Source organism: Desmodus rotundus, chromosome 5 (genome assembly GCF_022682495.2).
Source record: "Desmodus rotundus isolate HL8 chromosome 5, HLdesRot8A.1, whole genome shotgun sequence".
Taxonomy (NCBI): Eukaryota; Metazoa; Chordata; class Mammalia; order Chiroptera; family Phyllostomidae; genus Desmodus; species Desmodus rotundus.
In genome coordinates, this window is record NC_071391.1 from 94,921,093 (window position 1) to 94,934,672 (window position 13,580).

Here is a 13,580-nt window from a genome sequence, read left to right on the forward strand (position 1 = left end):
AGTCTGCTTTCTCTCTGTTGTTCAGATTGAGTAATTTCTATCATTCTGTCTTTCAGGTTACTAATTCTTTCCTGGCTACTCCAGTCTGGTGTTCAGTCTACACAATAGAATTTTTATTTCAGTTATTATATGTTTGAGTTCTTTATATCTTCTATTTTTGTCAAGGTTTTTTATTTCTTTGTTTAGACTTCTTATATTTTACTTCTTTCACTTGTGTTTGTAATTGCTTGTGGAACATTGTTATCATCAATGTATTAAAAATTTTGTCAAATAAGTGTAACATTTCTGTTGTTATGATAGTGATATCTATTAATTGACATTTTTAAATCCCATTTGACATCTTCTTGGTTTCTGGCATGATGAGTGATTTTCTATTGGAACATGGACATTTTGGGTATTATGATATGAGACTCTGAATCTTATTTATGGCTTCTGTTTTATTTGACTTACCACACTACTCTGGCAGAGGGTTGGGGGAGGGAGGTGATATATCATTAGTGCCAGCTAGGGCTAGATCTTCAGATTCCCCACACTGCTTCCATTGATTTTCTGGGGGATGCTTTTCATTTTTACTGCAGGTGGTGGGAGTTCCAGATCCTTAGTAGGTCTCCACTGACACTTCCTTGGCTGAGAGGGGATAGGAGTGCTTCCTTGCTGCTCTTCTGATGGAAATCACTGACACCACAAGGGAGTGTGGCTTCTTTACTGCAGGGTGTTAGGGAAAGTTACACTCTTCACAAAGCTTCCTCTGACCTACCTCAGTGAGTCAGGGTGGCAGAAATGCAGGTTCCATGGAACAATGAGGGAGAGAGGAGGCTGAAATTACCATCCAGCAGTGAAGAAAGTTTCCTACTTTTTCTTTTTTGACAGCACCCCAATAGTGATGCTGGGGTTTTCCTTAGAATCTAGAGAGGGTGGAATCTGGACTTCTCACTCAAACTTTGCTGAGGCTTGGGCCATAGTTTCTTCTGTGGTGTTTGGCTCATGTAGAGCTGTTTTTATTTAAAAGTTTTCTGTCTTGCTAGGCTGCCTTTTTCCCAGTCCTCTGTATAGATAGAGCAGGCTTTTGTTGCCTGCACCCATTGTTATTTCCAGGTTGCTGGCTCTTTCAGCTCCAACTCTAGGGTATTAGAGGCAAAAAGAAAACCTAGAAAACGCACTGCCATGTTCAGATCTTGACGTCCCTAGCTGGTCTTATTCTTTTTCCCACTGTTCAGAGTCCCCTTATATTTGTTTTATACATAACTTCTAGGCTTTTTAGCTTTTTATACTTAGTGGGAGAGATAGAGAAAAATATATACTCCATTTTCCCAGAAGTTGGTTCTTTTTTATCTTAATTTTTTAACCATTTTTTCTGTACAAACTTTAAAAAGGTGAATTTCAGCATACCTGTCTTTTAATAGTGTTTACTTTTTGGTCACTGATTATATCACTTCTTTGTAACTGAGGTGATTACAACATAGGATTTCCTTCCATTTTTATTAATTCTTCATAATTTTTAAATGCTAAACTCTGTGACCTATACGGAGTTTTCCACAGTTGTAGAATTAAAAAATAAATGTGTGTGTATTATTTTTCTTAACCTCCCTCATCCAGCATCACTGATTAAACTAGGTTCTCTTTTCCCATGGTTTGTATAGCATCTTTATATGACATTGTGGTACCATTAAAAGTCATTATATGGTCTTACTCTTTCATCAGTCTGACCCATTATGGGCTTAATAAAAACATATCACCATATTTTTGGCAAAAGTGATAGTTCTTTTATAGTGGTCTAAAGAAATTGTCTGCCATGCCTTCTAGCTAAATCTTACTATTCAATTTGTTAAGCTCTATGATATTTTTTAAGGAGATTTTGATTGGCATTTACAATTTTGATTTTCTTCCCTGAAATGTCCCTCCCCATTGTCCTCAGTTTCAGTAAATAACTCTGCTTGATACCCATTAGTTTGAACCCCAAACCTTAGATTTATCTTTGATTCAATTATTTTTCCTATATATTCACAGAATACTTTTGGCCATCTAGTATGTGGATTTTTCCACAACAAGCAATTCTCCACTAGTCTGCAGTGCAGACACTAACTGGGTATCTTACAATACAATTCTGCTCTGACATTATCTCCTTGGCATTGGTGTCAGGTCCCAGTAATGAAGGGCTCAGTCTAACAAGATGCCACCATTACAGATGCTAGTTGTTGGCCCCAGATTCTCACCTGTGTTTCTTACAGCCCAGCTATAATTTGGGGTTTCCATGATGCCTTGCTTGGGTTCAATAATTTGCTGGAATGGCTCTATAATTTTCTATATCATACAGGGTCTGGCACAGATAATGCCCATTTTTTATTAAAAAATCTTTTATTACAAAATCATAAGCATGTAATTCTGTAACATAACAATATCACACTTGAGCACATCATATGATATTTTAGGTGAAATGTTCAAATTAAAACTATAAATTATTACACTCATATTATTACCCTACCAACAACACTCAAGCAGGCCTTACTTCTGCTGGACCCTGTATTATAAATTCTTAACGGCATGTCTTATCTTCCACACCAAATACAAGCTCATGGAAGACATGTTCCATACATGGTCCCTTTGTGGGTCTCTCAGAGCTGTGTACAGAAAAGGTACTTAAGAAGTATCTGATTAAGTGTTTAACTCTTTTCTTTTTGGAAGTTCTTCATGAACAGATTAAACTCATTACATTTTTCTTTTTCTTTGCAAGTCATCATGTGACATGGAAAAGTAGTGCTTGAGTCATTTGTGTAAAAAAGTCCCTTGCACCAACAATGTACTACGGTTCCCTTTTCTCCACATTCTCTCCAACATGTGTTTGTTGATTTGTTTATGTTGGCCACTCTGACCACTGTGAGGTGGTACCTCATTGTGGTTTTAATTTGCATCTCTCTGATGCCTAGTGATGCTGAGCATCTTTTCATATGTCTCTGGGCCCTCTGTATGTCTTCCTTGGAGAAGTGTCTATTCAAATCCTTTGCCAATTTTTTAATTGGGTTGTTTATCTTCCTGGAGTGGAGTCGTGTGAGTTCTTTATATATTTTAGAGATCAGACCCTTGTCTGAGGTATCATTGGAAAATATGTTTTCCCATACTGTTGGTTCTCTTTTCATTTTAATGCTGTTTTCTTTAGCCATGAAGAAGCTTTTTGTTTTGTTGAGGTCCCATTTGTTTATTCTTTCCTTTATGTCCCTTGCTTTAGGGGATGTGTCTGTGAGGATGTTGCTGCGTGGAATGTCTGAGATTTTCCTGCCAATGTTTTCCTCTAGGACTTTTATGGTGTTACGACTTATATTTAAGTCTTTTATCCACTTTGAATTTATTTTTGTGCATGGTGTAAGTTGGTGATCGAGTTTCATTTTTTTGCACATAGCTGTCCAGTTCTCCCAACATTTTTGTACATTGTTGGTGGGAATGCAGACTGGTGCAGCCACTGTGGAAAACAGTATAGAATTTCCTCAGAAAACTAAAAATGGAACTGCCCTCTGACTAAGCAATTCTGCTGCTGGGATTATACCCTAAGAACCCTGAAACACCAATCCAATAGAACCTATGCACCCCAATGGTCATAGGAGAACAATTTACAATAGTCAAGTACTGGAAGCAACCTAAGTGCCAATCAGCAAATGAGTGGATAAAAAAAACTATAGTGCATTTACAGAATGGAATTCTACGCAGCAGAGAGAAAGAAGGAGCTTATACCCTTTGCAACAGCATGGATGGAACTGGAGAGCATTATGCTAAGTGAAATAAACCAGGCAGTGAGGGTCAAATACCATATGATCTCACCTTTAACTGGAACATAATCAACAAAAGAAAAAAGCAAACAAAATATAACCAGAGACATTGAAGTTAAGAACAATCTAACAATAGCCAGAGGGGACTGGGGAGGAGATAGTGGGGAGAGGGGTTTTCAGGAACTACTATAAAGGACACATGGACAAAATCAAGGGGGAGGTGGGAGGTGGGTTTGGCTGGGGTAGGGTGGAGGGGTGGGGAGAAAATGCAGACAACTGTAATTGAACAACAATAAAAATTTTTTTTAAAGTCTCTTGTAAACCTCATAAGTAAAGCATTTTGAAAAACCTCTATATTCTAGTTGCACTGTTTTTGGTGGAGTAAATATTAAATGTATTTTCCACTTCCAGAGTTGAACTAAGTGTTGTGATAAAGCTGTATTTACAAGTTAATAAATTATTGACATTCATCAGTTAATTCTGCTTTATTTATAAACTTACAGTGTATTTATTTTATGTATTATTTAATTGTTTGCTTTTTTATTATTTACTCAATTTTGATTTTATTTATTTTTAGAACTACATTCTATTATTCAACAGTTTGTTGATTCATGTGATCAAAATGGTGTTCCTTATTATTTTCTCTGTTTCTGATTGTTGTTTATTGTAATTCCATTTTCTAAAATGTATATTTGGTTGCTATGTGAAATGAGATACATGAAATTAGCTTTTTAGGCTGAATGAACCTGTTTATTTCTTTTAATACTTAAGAACAAATTTAATGCATTCCATAAATACTTACCATTTTTCCCCAGCCAAATAAGCTGGAGTTAATTCCAGGGGTGTCCAAACTTTTGACGGCTCTGGGTCACACTGGAAGAAGAGTTGTCTTGAGCCACACATTAAATACATTGCAACATGTAATCACACACAAAAAAATCTCATGATGTTTTAAGTAAATTTATAATTTTGTGTTGGGCTGCATTTATAGCCATCCTGGGATGCACACAGCCTGTAGGCCTGGCCAACCATTCTTTACTGTAAATCCAGTATTTCCCAGCGTTGCTTTGAGAATGACCAGTTTGGGAAGCAAGTTCTAGGTTACATATGGTCAGCAGTGGCTGCAACACTGACTTTTTCCCTACTGGGCACAGGTATAGCAAATATTTGTTGTTGTAGTAAGTGTTATTACTTTTTAAGGCTGTCTTAAAAGTTGGACATTTTGTAGAAAGTTTGTGTTTGGCTTCACTTAAAGTTAGTGTTCTTTATTGAGGGCTTTATTGCTACTCACGTCTGTCAATGTCTCCTTTCCCTCACTACTATGCATATTTTGAGATTTATTTTGTGTGTTTTTTGTTGGTGCTAGTGGTGGTTTTCTCCAATTCAGATTTTTACATTGTTACTCTTTTGTGGATTATGCTATCTGGAAATTTCCTGTGTTTCTCACTTTGCTTTCTTCCCAGAATTTGTCAAAAAGATTACTTTAAGTAATGTGAGAAAATTTTTTGAATTAATAATTTCATGCATAGATCTTTAGATTAGCTCAGTTAATTTCAACAATATATGCAGGGAGAAATTAAAATAGAGTCATTCCAAGAGAGGAATGTCTTAACTATGTATTTTGTATACGAGACCTTTAATCACATCCCTTTTCTCAATGTGAATTTATATTGCAATTAAAATAAAATAAATTTTAAAGCATCCATCTCACAAACTTTTATATACTAGTAGTCAAAAGTGAATGGCTCCAAATGCTATAAGTAGAAGTTAGGAAAATACAAAGGACAAATTAAACCAGAGGTAGGTAAACCACAGACTGAGGGCCAGATATGGCCCCAGACTGGTTCTGATGGCCCGTAGGTTGAGAATAGCTTTTAAAATTTTATTTTTTAAGTAATTAAACAAATTCTAAAGAAGAATGATATTTTGTAACATATAAAATTGTATTCTAGTGTCTGTGCCCATAAATAATATTTCACTAGAACAAAGCCAAGCTCATTCATTGAGGTATTACTTCTGGCTACTTTTGTACAAAAGCACAGTACTGTATGGTTTGTAAGCTGGCCATATATCCTATCCAGGTCTTTATAGAAAGAAGTTAGCTGACACCTGGGTGAAACCAGAGATAGTGCATATGGTAGGTCATATTCAGCCTTGTAAAAATCATCAAAAACTTTATTTGATTTTTTCCCCAATAACTGATATATTTCGCGATAATATTAGGTGGGATAATGACCCCAGGAAAGCAAATTCTGTCTATTCAAATTGATTTCCTTTTCAAGAAGTACTTGGTAGGGAGTGGGGAGGGCTGTAAATTCATACACATTTGTAAATGATGAGTTATTTGTTTATTCTGTGAACAATAAATTTAAGAAAACTTTTTGCTTTGTTTTGAATAATTATCTTGCTAATAAGTGTGACATTTGCCATTCATAAAAGTATAGATATTCATGCACAAAATCTTTTATGCCAGCAAAGAGTATCTCTGCTTATGTTCCCCGCAAAGCACTGAATTCCTGTGACTGTCTTTTGTTTAATCTCTTCTTGTATGTGGAGCAACTGGGCAGATTCTAACTGCTGTCCAATTTCGAGCAAGGGTCACCCAGGCCAATTGTGAATGTCCAAACATTTCTAAAATAAAGAAGAGCAGCATTTTGAAATATAAGCACATGATATGATTTCTTAAATAAATGTTCTTGTTTTTCTCCTGTTTTTTCCCCCCTGCTATTTGCTATTACCTGAGTTCTCTTTCATACTTCCTCCACATCTTCTTGAACACTCATTCTAGTGGCTTTTCTAACTGTGTCATGCATTTATGTTGCTTCATTTTGCTCAGTTTTCCTTGATTGTGCCCTGCTTCCCCAGGCTCCTGGTTACAATCAGTGCTATCACTTGAGCATGGCAGGTGTTGGCCTGTGTGATGCAATAAAGCAGTCTCTATTTCTTCTACTCTTTCATCTCTCTGGTTTCCCACCCTCCCTTCTTAGGAATCAGGATATCCTTTCAACCCAGGGACAGATGGTACCCCTACATGAGAGCACTGGATTCCTGAGGCTGGGTGGCAGGAAACAGCAAAAAAAGGCAAGAAGAGAAAATGAGATCTATCAAAAACAGGCCTTCTCTATTTTCCAGTTTGCCTGCAGAGGATCCTGTTTCCAGCTTCTGTGCCTTTCTTTAGGACTGTTTCTCTTCCTTTTTCATACAGAAGAGGGGGCATTTATGACATTGTAGGCACAGTGGATAATGTCATGCAACTCACAGCTCAATTATTGTTACAGTTATTTATGTGGTGGGTGTATTTGTCCCCATTTTACAGATGAGCAAACTGGGCCTGTCTGTTAACAACTTAACCACAGCCACAAACAGGGAGTGGGGGAGCTAGATCCAAAGCCAGGGACAACTGTCTGATGGCAGCTGATAAGGCCCCAGCACACAGGGTTATCCTTCAGGTTCTGCATTCCAGAAAGGAGCTGATTGAACATGGACTCTGGAAGATTGGGGAGATTGTTACTGGCACATCCTTATTCTACAGGGAAAGTTGGTTGCAGAAGTATGAGTCAGATGAGGAGAGATTACAAAGATGTGGTTTTCAGTGAACTTCTTTAACTTCTCTGTTTAATGGAGAGGTCAACAGGCCAGAATTCATGGGAAAAGACTTGCTGAACCAGGTGAATATATATATATGTTCCCTCAACAATTATTAGAGTCTGCTATAATATGAATAATAAAATAATCAAAGCTGGAAGGATGCTTTGAATACCCAAATAAATATACTAACTTAATTATTCAGAAATTAACTCTTTTTTTTTTTTTTTTTAAATTTTTTTTATTGTTATGCAATTACAGTTGTATGCCTTTTCTCCCCATCCCTCTACCCCACCCCAGGTGAACCCACCTCCCTCCCCCCTCTCCACCCTCCCCCTTGGTTTTGTCCATGTGTCCTTTATAGTAGTTCCTGTAATACCCTCTTCCCACTATCCCCGCCCCCACCCCCCACCCCCGCCCTGGCTATTGTTAGATTGTTCTTAACTTCAATGTCTCTGGTTATATTTGGTTTGCTTTTTTCTTCTATTGCTTATGTTCCAGTTAAAGGTGAGATCATATGGTACTTGTCCCTCACTTCCTGGCTTATTTCACTTAGCATAATGCTCTCCAGTTTCATCCATGCTGTTGCAAAGGGTATAAGCTCCTTCTTTCTCTCTGCTGCGTAGAATTCCATTGTGTAAATATACCATAGTTTTTGGATCCACTCGTTTGCTGATGGGCACTTCGGTTGCTTCCAGTACTTGGCTATTGTAAATTGTGCTGCTATGAACATTGGGGTGCACAGATTCTTTTGGATTGGTGTTTCAGTGTTCTTAGGGTATAATCCCAGCAGCGGAATTACTGGGTCAAAGGGCAGTTCCATTTTTAGTTTTATGAGGAAATTCCATATTGTTTTCCACAGTGGCCTCACCAGTCTGCATTCCCACCAACAGTGCACAAGGGTTCCCTTTTCTCCACATCCTCTCCAACATTTGTTTGTGGATTTGTTTATGTTGGCCATTCTGACTGGTGTGAGATGATACCTCATTGTGGTTTTAATTTGCATCTCTCTGATGGCTAGTGATGCTGAGCATCTTTTCATATGTCTCTGGGTCCTCTGTATGTCTTCCTTGGAGAAGTGTCTGTTCAAGTCCTTTGCCCATTTTTTAATTGGGTTGTTTGTCTTCCTGGAGTGGAGTCGAGTGAGTTCTTTATATATTTTGGAGATCAGGCCCTTGTCTGAGGTATCGTTGGCAAATATGTTTTCCCATACTGTTGGTACTCTTTGTAATTTGGTGCTGTTTTCTTTAGCCATGCAGAAGCTTTTTATTTTGATGAGGTCCCATTTGTTTATTCTTTCCTTTATGTCCCTTGCTTTAGGGGATGTGTCTGTGAGGATGTTGCTGCGTGGAATGTCTGAGATTTTCCTGCCAATGTTTTCCTCAAGGACTTTTATGGTGTTACGGCTTATATTTAAGTCTTTTATCCATCTTGAGTTTATTTTCGTGTATGGCGTAAGTTGGTGATCGAGTTTCATTTTTTTGCACGTAGCTGTCCAGATCTCCCAACACCATCTGTTGAAGAGGCTGTTTTTGCTCCATTTTATGCTCCTGCCTCCTTTGTCAAATATTAATTGATCGTATAGACTTGAGTTTATTTCTGGGCTCTCTATTCTGTTCCATTGGTCTATGTGCCTGTTTTTATGCCAGTACCAGGCTGTTTTGATTACAGTGGCCTTGTAATACAGTTTGATATCAGGTATTGTGATCCCTCCTGCTTTGTTTTTCTTTCTCAAAATTGCTGCAGCTATTCGAGGTCGTTTATGGTTCCATATGAATTTCTGCAATGTTTGTTCTATATCTGTGAAATATGTCATGGGTACTCTAATAGGGATTGCATTGAATCTATAAATTGCTTTGGGTAGTATGGCCATTTTGATAATGTTGATTCTTCCAATCCATGAACATGGTACATGCTTCCATTTGTTTGTATCTTCCTTAATTTCTTTCTTCAGTGTTGTGTAGTTTTCTGAGTACAGGTCTTTTACCTCCTTGGTTAGGTTTATTCCTAGGTACTTTATTTTTCTTGTTGCTATATCGAATGGGATTTTTTTCCTGATTTCTGTTTCTGCAGTTTCGTTGCTGGTGTACAGGAATGCCTTTGATTTCTGGGTATTGACTCTGTATCCAGCTGTTTTGCCAAATTCATTTATTAGGTCGAGTAGTTTTTGAGTGGAGTCTATAGGGTTTTCCATGTACACTATCATGTCGTCTGCAAACAGTGACAGTTTCATTTCCTCCTTTCCAATTTGGATGCCTTTTATTGCTTTTTCTTGTCTGATTGCTGTGGTTAGGACTTCCAATACTATGTTGAATAGGAGTGGTGAGAGAGGGCATCCTTGTCTAGTTCCTGATCTTAGTGGGAAAGCTCTAAGTTTTTGTCCATTGAGTGTGATGTTGGCTGTAGGTCTCTCATATATGGCCTTAATTATGTTGAGGACTGCTCCCTTTATTCCCACTTTGCTGAGTGTTTTTATCAGAAATGGGTGCTGTATCTTATCAAATGCTTTTTCCGCATCTATTGATATGATCATGTGATTTTTGTCTTTGCTGTTGTTGATGTGATGTATTATGTTTATTGATTTGCGAATATTGTACCATCCTTGCATCCCTGGGATGAATCCCACTTGGTCATGGTGGATGATCTTTTTAATATATTGCTGGATGCGGTTTGCTAATATTTTGTTGAGAATTTTAGCGTCTATGTTCATCAGCGATATTGGCCTGAAGTTTTCTTTCTTCGTTTTGTCTTTATCTGGTTTTGGGATTAGGATGATGTTGGCTTCATAAAAAGAGTTTGGGAGTCTTCCATCAGTTTGGATTTTTTCGAATAGTCTGTGAAGGATAGGGGTTAGTTCTTCCTTAAATGCTTTGTAGAAATCTCCTGTGAAACCATCTGGTCCAGGGCTTTTGTGTGATGGGAGTTTCTTGATGACTGCTTCAATTTCCTTTGCTGATATTGGTCTGTTCAGGTTTTCTGCTTCTTCTTCATTCAGTTTTGGAAGATTATATTTTTCTAGAAATGTGTCCATTTCATCTAGGTTTTCAAATTTCTTAGCATACAGGTCTTCATAGTAATTTCTTACGATCCTTTGTATTTCTGTGGTATCAGTTGTAATCTCTCCACTTTCATTTCTAATTCTGTTTATTTGGATCCTCTCTCTTTTCTTTTTGATGAGCCTACTTAAAGGCTTGTCAATTTTGTTTATCTTTTCAAAGAACCAGCTCCTGGATTCATTGATCCTTACAATTGTGCTTTTAGTCTCTATGTCATTTAGTTCTGCTCTGATCTTGGTTATTTCCTTCCTTCTGCTTGCTCTGGGCTGTTTTTGTTGTTGTTCCTCCAGTTCTTGTAGGCGTAGGGTTAGGTTGTTTGTGTGAACTGTTTCTAACTTCTTAAGGTAGGCCTGTATTGCTATGAACTTCCCTCTCAGGACTGCCTTTGCTGTGTCCCATAGGTTTTGGGTTGTTGTGAGTTCGTTTTCATTTGTTTCCAGGAAGTTTTTGATTTCTTCCCTAATCTCGTTCTTGACCCATTCATTGTTTAATAGCATGCTATTCAGTCTCCATGCTTTTGAGTGTTTTGGGTTTTTACCCTTGGCGTTGGTTTCTAGTTTCAGACCCTTGTGGTCAGAGAAGATGCTTGATATGATTTCAATTTTCTTGAATTTGTTGAGGCTTGCTTTGTGTCCTATCATGTGGTCTATCTTTGAAAAAGTTCCATGGACACTTGAAAAGAACGTGTATTTTGCTTCTTTGGGATGAAAAGCTCTGTATATATCAGTTAAGTCCATTTCCTCTAAGGTATTGTTAAGTGACACAATATCTTTGTTGATCTTTTGTTTGGAAGACCTGTCCATTTTTGATAGTGGGGTGTTAAAATCCCCTACTATAATTGTGTTGCTGTCAATATCTTTCTTGAAATCCTCCAATATTTTCTTTATGTATTTGGGTGCTCCTATGTTGGGTGCATATATATTTACAATGTTTATGTCTTCTTGGTGGATTCTTCCTTTGAGTATTATGAAGTGACCTTCTGGGTCTCTCTTTATGGCCCTTCTTTGGAAGTCTATTTTGTCTGATATGAGTATTGCTACCCCTGCTTTTTTTTCCTGTCCGTTTGCTTGGAAAATTTGTTTCCAGCCCTTCACTTTCAGTCTGTGTAAGTCTTTTGTCCTGAGATGGGTTTCTTGTAGGCAGCATATGTGTGGGTCATGTTTTCTTATCCATTCAGCTGTTCTATGTCTTTTGATTGGAGCATTTAATCCATTTACATTTAAGGTTATTATCGATAGGTAGTTATTCATTGCCATTATTTCCTACCTGTGTTCCTCTGTCTTTCTCTTTTCCTTCCTTTCCTTAAAGCAGTCCCTTTAGCATCTCTTGCAGAGCTGGTTTGGTGGAGCTGTATTCTTTTAGACTTCTTTTGTCTGGGAAGCTCTTTATTTGGTCTTCTATCTTGATTGAGAGCCTTGCTGGGTAAAGTAGTCTTGGTTGGAGGCCTCTGGTTCTCATTACTTGGAATATTTTTTGCCATTCTCTTCTGGCTTGGAGCGTTTCCATTGAGAAGTCAGTTGCTAACCTTATCGGGGCTCCCTTGTATGTTACTTCCTTTTTCTCCCTTGCTGCCTTTAAGATCCTCTCTTTGTCTTGGAAATTTGCCATTTTAATTATGATGTGTCTTGCAGTGGGTCTCTTTGGGTTCCTCTTGCTTGGGACTCTCTGTGTTTCCTGGATTTGGGTGACTTTTTCTCTCCTCAGATTAGGGAAATTTTCCATCATTACTTTTTCAAACAGGTTTTCTATCCCTTGCTCTTCTTCTTCTCCTTCTGGTATTCCTATTATACGGATATTGTTACGTTTCATGTTGTCCTGCATTTCCCTTATTGCCTCTTCATTCTTTCTGAGCCTCTTTTCCTTTTCTTGCTCCTTCTGGGTGTTTTTTTCTACTTTATCCTCCAGCTCGCTGATCCGATCCTCTGCTTCATCAAGTCTGCTTTTAATTCCTTCTACTGTGTTCTTCAATTCAGAAAAGAAATTAACTCTTTAAATCTCTTCAAATTATGATTTTTTTCACAAACTATTTCATGCTATGACTTAGAATACAATTTGTAGGCTTTTAAGAATTTACTTTTTATTTTTATTTGTTTAAAGATTTTATTTATTTTTAGACAGAGGGGAAGGGAGACAGAAAGAGAGAAGGAAACATCAATGTGTGGTTGCCTCTCACACGCCTCCTACTGGGGACCCAGCCCACAACCCAGGCATGTGTCCTGATCTGACAATCGAACCTGCGACCCCTTGGTTCATAGGCTGGCGTTCAATCTACTGAGCCACACCAGCTGGGGTTAGAATTTACTTTTTAAAACTCTGTGATTGTAACTTTTTAAGGTCTTACTCTGTTTTCCTATTATGTCCCTATAATTCAGATAATTTCCATACGTTGCTTTAACTCTAAAATTTATGACAAGTCTTCAGGATGACTCTCGCATAACCTTGCTAATGAGAGTTGTCTTCACTAAACCCTGTCAGTTGACCTTCTTGTGTAGTTACTTCCTATGTTGCCCATGTGCTGGTGCAGCCATGTTTCCCTCCTCCTTTTTGGCTACAGGCCTTTCACTAACATAGTCTCTCTGCATTAAAGCCACACTTGAGCCCCACCACAAATTAGGAGGGCATAGGTATCTTTCTCCACTTCTTTACTCCCTGGGAGGCTCTTCATGCCTTCTCTATGAGTTCAATGCCTACCTCTCTCTCAATAAAGCCCTGCCAGCTGCTGCCTCATCCACATGCCCGCAGCAGATTTCCACCTGCTCTGTTTCCCTACCACTTCACTGGGGCTTTATCATGAGGTGCCTTATGTTAGTGTAAATCCTAAACACATCTGTTTATTTGTGGTGATTGGAGATTCTTTGAGATTGGAGATCATGGCAAGTTTACATCCCTCATACAGTAGTTATCTGATGTACCTTTGATGAATTGATTTGGATGTCTCTGGAGGAGTAACCATCAGAAATATGAAACACATTCAATATTCCAAAGGAAAGAATCTGAAGTTAAACATATTAAATAAGTTACAAACTCTTTTCAATAACAGGTGACAGCAGTAATTCAAAAACTGACATGCGATTGAGATACCTTGGCAAGACCCTGTATCTCTTTGAACCTTCATTTACACTTAAATAAAAAAAAAAGGGTTGAAAATGTATGCCTTGTCTACTCCTTAGGGTTTTTATGC

At 37.9% G+C, this 13,580-nt stretch overlaps 1 protein-coding gene across 1 annotated transcript in view; it reads left to right on the top strand.

Annotated features, from left to right (window-relative positions):
• Positions 1–13,580, top strand: part of SLC9A2 (solute carrier family 9 member A2) — a 134,661-nt gene that overhangs the window by 26,369 nt on the left and 94,712 nt on the right. The window lies entirely within an intron of this gene.